Genomic DNA, 8,199 nt, shown 5'->3' on the forward strand with positions numbered 1-8,199 from the left:
ACAACGAGATTAATCAAGATGTGGTCAACAAAGCCAAAGTCAAATTTTGGGGTGCGACAGTAGCTATGATAGTTGCAGGAGTGATGGTCAAGTTATCAATGTTTTGAGTAAGAGCATCTACTTTCGCATTATGTGATTGAAAATTGCTCACTTCGTACCTACTTCCCTTGGGTTGTGTCTTCTATATGGGAGCGTGTTCTCTTCCCCATTGGTAGTAGTTGCGAGCCATACTCTCATTCATAGCGTATAAATCAGCGAAAGGTTTATTTGTCAGAGCTCCGCCTGCAACGACATTAATAGTCATTATTGTATTATAGAGAAAACAAATGTAGAATGTATGAATAATCAACCAATTTCCTAACCCATGGTGTGAGAAGGCTATCATCATCTCCTTATATCTCTCTCACACATCGAAAAGCGACTCAATGTCCATCTGCCTAAAGTTGGTAATTTGGTTCCTTAACTGTGCAGTTTTGCTAGGCGAGAAGTACCTCGCAAGGAACGCTTTCTTTAAGTCATTCCATGTTGTTATGGAATTTGATGGTAGAGATTGTAGCCAAGCTCAGGTTTAGGCTCTCAGGGAGAAAGGAAATAAACGCAGTCAAATGGCTTTAGGGTCGATGCCATTACTTTTGAGTATGTCAGCAAATTTTACAAACACAAAGAGGTGTAGATTCAGGTCCTCCATTAGGTTACCGGAGAACTGGTTTTGCTGCATGATTTACAGTTGAGAGGTTTTTAACTCGAAGTTGTTAGCCTGGATTGCAGAATTAACTATACTCAAGTGAGGCTCGTCCTAAGGCCTAACTGATGCCCATCGTGGCTTATGTTCATGCAGTTTAACTCGAAAAAATCCTTAAGATGACGGTTACCTTTATTCTCAACCATTTGAGCACGAAGTTATTTTAAACAGCGTATGATATGCAACAAACGCTCGATCTTGTTTATTGGTTGGACTAATTCCCCGGAGGTTCGGGTCTTTTGCATACAATTGAAACGAGAAATAAAATTAATTAAAAGCAAAAATGCCTTAGTCTAGACGCTATAACAACATAGTTACGATATTGGCAATATTGGTCCTCGTCAATCACCCAAAAACTTGATGCGGCTAAAAGTGCACAACATTATCGGTTTTAGTAAAAAAGATGGCAAATCCCACAAAGAAAAATTGACAAGTACCATTATCTGTTATCACATTTTTTTATTTGGCGATGCAATTTGCTTTGTTCACGTAATTGGAAAATAAGCAATTTAAAAATTAACTCTAATAATGAGAGACGGGAATGTAATTCTTGTCGCCTGCTGGTACTTACAAAATTTGTATTTTGTAATTATAACAAGAAAATGTTTTCTTGCAAAAAAGGATTAAGTTAAAGGCACAACCCACTTTCGCGTCTACGATACCGAATATAAACTTTGTAATCTAATTGTCCGCTTTCGCGTGTACATCTTATAGATTCGAAATCCCGTTTGGAAAATAATCATTTTTACTTGAAAAGTCATTTTTAGTAGAAATTAAGTTAAAGGTATCGTTCGCTTTTGCGTGTCTGGTGTCGTATTTTAAACCTGCAAACACTTGTTTTCGCTTGTCTAGTTACAATTAAAAATTTCTTTTTGATAATTATATTTTTTTTAAAAGCGCTTTCACAATGTTTATAAATTAATATCTGAATTCTATTCAGTCAGATGTCGTTTTCACTCTTTCGAGCTGAAAACGGTATCGCAGTGTTTCTACTTTCGCAGTAAACTTTTAATTATAAAAACAAAATTTGCAGACTTCAAATTTTTTTTGTTATATTAATTAGAGATTAATTACTATGCATTGTCAGTGTAAAACATTTTACACAATCGATTCATCACCATCACCCGTCTGCATTACTTTATAGAGTTTTAAAATAAAAATCAAACTTGTTTCAACATCCAACGGCTATGATTAACTGACAGTGTAAAATCCTTTTACACTGTCAGTGTATTTCAATTAAATCCTATTAATTAATTGTACGACTATTAGAGTATCATAGATTTGATGGTCCTCACATTTCATACTCAACTAAATCAAGGTAACATGATAAAAGTAGTAAACAAGCAATTTTTTTATGACATACATGTTAAAAACAGTAAATGAATGAAACTTGTAAATTGCATAAAGTTGAAAAATTGAATATAATAAATGGTGCTCCAAATGGGAGACTTTAATCTGATACAAATGCTAGAAATTAATGGTGGAAATATGCCGACAGGATTGACTCAAAGTAAGCTCTAAAATACAGCAATTGCAAATAAAAAGTAAAGTTGCATAAACACTTTATTGTTGAATTTTTATGCTTTTAAAATACTAAATTTATGCTATTACCAGCTTGGATCCCCTAAAATATGTGTTTAAGGGTCTTTTTATAGGGGAATTTTTGTTGGAGAAATTGCTGAAATTGTGTAAGCTGAGTGGAGAAAAAGCTGGAAGTGGGAAAAACGAACTGCAACTAATGAGGCAAAAAATATGGATGGCGGCGTCATGAAGGGGGTTAGCAGGGCTGACAGACTTCCCTTCATTACTCTCTTAATGAGACTGCATGAACATAAGCCACGATGGACATCAGTTGGGATGACAGTCCGCCCGTCATGGTATCTTGACTCATTTTCTTCATTTGTTGACTTCTGGTTGACAATTTACTTTTGGGGAAGGGCTGACTCTCATCAGGCCTAGGCTGAAACTGTCATTAGTTCAATATTCAGTAATTTTCATGCATTTTTTTGTCGTTTTTCATCGTTTTCCTTTACCTTCGTCATTATTTGATCATTTCTTGAAACATAACACAACATCCCAAAATATAACACTAAAAAAATATATAATATCGAGACTAAAACCTGTGCAAATAGAGTTAAATAAAGATGTATTTAACATGTCATTAGCTTCTAAATTTTAAAACTTAATAATTTCCCTAGGTCTATGAAATTTCCCTAGTTCTTAATAATTTTAAAACTTAAAACTTAATCATTTCCCTAGGTCTTAATAATTTCCCTATGCAAATAGTAATGCTAAGATGGCATGGGAACTATTGTGTCTTTCAGTCTCATGGCCATCATGACAATGGCACATGTGCCTCCTTTTCTTTTAGCTCTTGGTATATCATATTCACTTGTTATTCAAAATACTATTATTTTTTTTAATTACCCGCCTCAATAGTTTCAGAGACTTTTTCATATTCAACCGCTTTCAACTCATTCCTCTCTAACCCTAAGAATACTCGTTCACCTTCCACACAAAATTTTCCAAACATGGTAGGAACCAGAAAAAGAACCAATACTTCTGGAAAAAGTAAAAAATCCACAAAGAAGTCAAAGAAGCCTTCAGTGGAAACAGTGGAACCCAAACTCGTGGTTAACATTAACGGGGTCAAGATGAAAGGTGTTGTTCTTGGAGGGAAGGTTGGTGGCCCGGTCGGAAGTTCTGCCCCCATTAATCCTTCTAAATAGGTGAAAAAGAAGAAGTCGAGGAACATAGATGAATGATCTTGTAAGATATTGTTGACTATGTTCGATCTCACTTGGAAAGGAAAGGATGTTGAGAAGAAAGACTCTAGGGCTAATGAGGTACCTGAGAATCCAGCTAAATCAGAAAGATCGTCCTACCAAGAAAGTCCTTGATGTTGCTTCGATTCAGAAGGTTGTTCTAGTTTATGTTCAAGGTAATATCCCTAAAACTAAATCTACTAAAAATAATGATGAATATGTTGTTGAAAATGTGTTAAAGATTGCTAAAGAAGTTGATGTTAAGCTTGTATCTCAAACCCTATAATCCATCCATGCTTGTGATGAACCCTCTAAGGTAGATAATATGGATAATACTTTGAATAATGATCGTGAATAATCCCCTAATGTTAGTATTCTAGTCATAAATACCTTCATATACATAATTCTTAATGACTATCGTGCATATACTAAGGACTCTAGTGATGATGAGGCTCGAGAAAGTCAAGAAATGCTGAGAATGATGTTGTCAACAATAATGTTGACATATCTCTTTCAGAGGATGAAAATTCTAAAGATTCAGATCATGTTTAAGAAAATAAAGGATATGGAAATAGAGAAGTTATTGATGAAGAAAATTAGATGGAAGAAGAGACCAATACTGAAACAGAGGTCTTTAAAGAAGATGAAACCCAAGATAATGTTGCTTAGAAGACCTGAGAAACCAACCTGGAAGAACATGATGTTGAGATTAATGTTTTGGGAAACCCTTCCAACATGCTGGAGACATACTCTCCAATGCAAAAGTAGAATAATAACATTATCTCTAATAAAAATGTTGATCAAGATTATAAGAACATTGTTATCACCAACCCTGAAGACAATACTGGTAATTTTGTAAGTGATGATGTGAATCAAGATGTTGGGTTTAATACTATTGATGCCCTAATTGATTCTTCTAATGATAAGAAGAATAAGTCTGCGAAGAAAGGTGAAAAGAAGGAAGATAGAAAGAAAGTTGTTCTCAAACTTAAGAAGACTCCCACCAAAAATATTTTGACTTCGAAGGCTAAAAAGATAGTTAATAAGAAGGAGACATCAGGAAATAAGAAAAAGGAAGTTGATGTTGCTGATAAGTCCAATACCAAGAAGAAATCCACCCAAAAAAGAAAGATTGCTCATTTTTTACAACATTGTGGTTAGTTCGGTGAAGAAGAATATGAAGATTTTGGTGGGAAGAGTATCTCTTCTAATGTCCCTCTATCTCCCATGGATAAAGTTTCATTTTACTTTAAGGATAGTGTGTTAAAACAGAAATATGTTCATCATAGAAGGATAGCCCCTGAGAGGAAACTATCTAATTGGCTCAAAAGTGTGAAGAAATTGTTGAGCTTCTATAAGATGCTCAGGTTGTGAAAACTGTCAGAGGTCTTAGCTCTTTATATCATCAGTTGGTAAAAGAATTCATCATAAATATACCCAAATACTTCAATAAATCTAGAAGGAAAGACTATAGGAAACTCTGTGTTCGTGGTTGTTGCATTGGTTTCTCTCCTACTATCATTAATGAATACTAAGGACAAGGCACATTAAACACAACTGATAAAGTGCCCTTTTGTAAGACTATTTCTCAGGAAATTACTGGAGGAACATATGAAGATTTGCCTTGCAAAAGGTTGTTCCCTACTACAAGTATGAGTGCAAAGTTTTACATTCTAAACAGGATTGACGTTGAAAATTGGGCTCTAAAAACCACAACTCGGGTATTATAAAATCTTTGGCTAAACTTATCTTTCAGATAGGCACTAGGGACGGTGTTTGATTTTGGTGAATATATTTATGAGCGAGTTCTTAAACAAGCTGAGTCGTGTGCCATTAAGTTACCTATTGGTTTTATTGTTCTTATTTTTGGCATTCTGATTAGCCAAAGACCCAATATTTTAAGTAGCGAGGACATTAGTGCTAGTTATAGTCCCTAAACATTCAGTTACCATTTGTTTGCTTGAACACATGTTCTAGACATGTCTCTCCCCAACATTCATTTTGATCTGACCCCTCTAAGTGAACTCTATGAGGTTCCCCAACGTCTGGAATTGATAGAGGCATTGTGTTGTTGGAATTAATGCAGGTGGAAAATTCCCTCCAGGAAGTGATTATCCACTCCTTGCAAGAACAAAGTGTATGAAGTGATTAGGCTGATGGTTCCCAAGGGTTTTGAAGGCTCTACTTCTCAGACTGATGAACATGATTATGGTAATAATGTTGAGGACAAGGTGAAAACTGAAGATGATACTGTTAATGAAGGGAGTAAAGATGATTCTTATTCTAAGTAACTTGAAGACAAATTTTTTTTCTATTGGTTTCTCACCCATGTAGGGGTTTTATGATGTTTGATTAATAACCCTCATGGTAAGGCAACGGTTCCAAGTACTCTCCTGGGTTGGTTCCATTTTTGTTAGTTTTTGATGACTTCTCGAAAAGTGTACCAATAATTTTGTAGTAATAAAAAAGATCGAATCCATATGGACTGCTTCTAATGAGACAAAATGTGTGCAATGTATAAAAACTAGTAAAAAAGGGGGTTCTCGAGTTGCAATCTGAAAAGTAAATTACAGTTTAAGCAAAATTATAAAAGCGACCAGGTAGTGTTTAGAATCCTCTATTTCTCTATTGGTGATGTTTGATTCCTTGTATGAATGATCTTATCAAAATAACTCCATGATGAATTAACAAAGCTATTATAACCGATCCCTCGTGAAATAACTCACTAACCACTACTCAGAGCTTTCTATCCCTAGTTCGTCGGTGTAAGTAAGGTTAGGTGATGTACAAAATGTTAATTCCCTATTCCACTACTCGGCGTCTCCTATTCATATTCAACCAACGTAGGTACAACAATTGCCCTAGGTCCAACACATAGGCTAAGGGTCAGTATTACCTATGTGCAATAAATCAATTTAAAAGAGTATCTCACATAAAAAGCATTAAGAACAATAAGCAATTGAATGTCATTATAGATCAAAAGGTTCATACAAAGTCAAATCAACATATTACCTAACAATATTGAAATAAGTTCATCATAACTCAACCTAACCTATAGGAGCTTAGCTACTCATAATTCATATTATAATACCATAATTTATAGATGAAAATAGCATATGAATTCCCTTGAAGTAATGGCCTCTAATGGCTTTAAATGCCATAAAAATCTCCTTTGATGCTCTCCAAATTGTATGTTTCTCTACAAAGTTCTTAATCCTTATCAAATTGAAAAAATTACACTTTAAAAGAGGTCGGAAAGGATCAGATGTGTCAGAAAAAGTCCTGAAAAAGGGACCATCATGCGTGTGATGGTCCCATCGCGCGCGATGCAGCTCTTATGGCCCTATCGCGTGCGTGATGCTGCATGTGATTTTTCCCGAAGCTGCTCTTTTTTTCTCCCTTCTTCACCCAAAATTTTACTATATCCACAATATTCACACTTAGTTAGTTTTTCCTCATTCTTTGATCTTCTTCATTTTAGATCATCTTTCACTTAGTTTGATCTGATTTTTCGACTAAATTGATGCAATAATGGACTGTCATCACAACCCGAAACGTGAATCGTTGCTTACCCTTAAGTAGCTCGCCTACAAATGCATATTTCAACAGAAAACAAGTCGCACAATAACAATCGGACATCACCAAATTAAAATTTTATTTTACCTGACCATCGTTCTAGCTTCCAACTTCTATCCAGCAAATTCGAAAAACGTCATCAAACATTAACAAGTGCTCAACCTATCTCTCAACTCACTTTGACTCACTCAATTGTTAGGGTTATCTCTCAATCCACATGAAAAACTAATTATCCTTTGCCTTCAAGATGCTAGTTGCTATTGTGATGATCAAGTTTCTTTTGGATCATCTATTCAATGCTAAAATGGTAACTTGCAAATCTGAAGAAAAAAAATAGCTACAAACTTTTTCATTAAAGAAAGCATAGATCGTCTTGGAAGGGTTATGCTTGAGTAGCTAATTCCTATTATGGAAGGTCTTGAATAAAAATAAAGTAAATTTCACAAAAAAAAACAAAACTGGTTAAACTCGATGGGTTGCCTCCCATCCAGCGCTTCTTTCCCGTCATTAGCTTGACGTTTCATGCTTAAAACATGTCAGGCATAAGGGATACCCTCAAGTTGGTTAAATCTCTTGTTGTCATTAGTTTGTGAACCTTACTACATTTTCTTCCAATTTGTAGCATGTCTCTAGATCCTCCACATATGGTTTCTATTCATACACCTTAAAACCAATTTTGCTTTGTTAAACTTTAAAACAAGTTCACATGTCTCCACATATATTTTTTCCTTCCCAGTTGCCAAGAATGGGCGACCGAGAATAACTGGCCCTCTTGAATCTCCTTTCATGTCAATCACCATAATGTCTGCATGGAAGGTCAAACCATCAACGTGAACTAACACGTCTTGTACAATACCAATGAGATGTGTAACAGATGAATCGGGTAAAGTGAGAGTCATATTGCTTGGCGTGATCTCTCCTATCTTGAATTCCTTAAATTTTTTAGAGGCATGACATTGATACTTGACCCTAAATCACATAAAGAGTGTGGGATCTCGCCCCACCAATGGTACAAGCAATGGTGAACTTTCTTAGATCCTTCATCTTTGGTGGCAATGCTTGAGGTTCTTCCATCTCCTCTTTTTTTGTCATGCTCACTTGTTCTTTTGTCAACTT

This window comes from Lathyrus oleraceus, chromosome 4 (genome assembly GCF_024323335.1).
Source record: "Lathyrus oleraceus cultivar Zhongwan6 chromosome 4, CAAS_Psat_ZW6_1.0, whole genome shotgun sequence".
NCBI classification, from domain to species: Eukaryota; Viridiplantae; Streptophyta; class Magnoliopsida; order Fabales; family Fabaceae; genus Lathyrus; species Lathyrus oleraceus.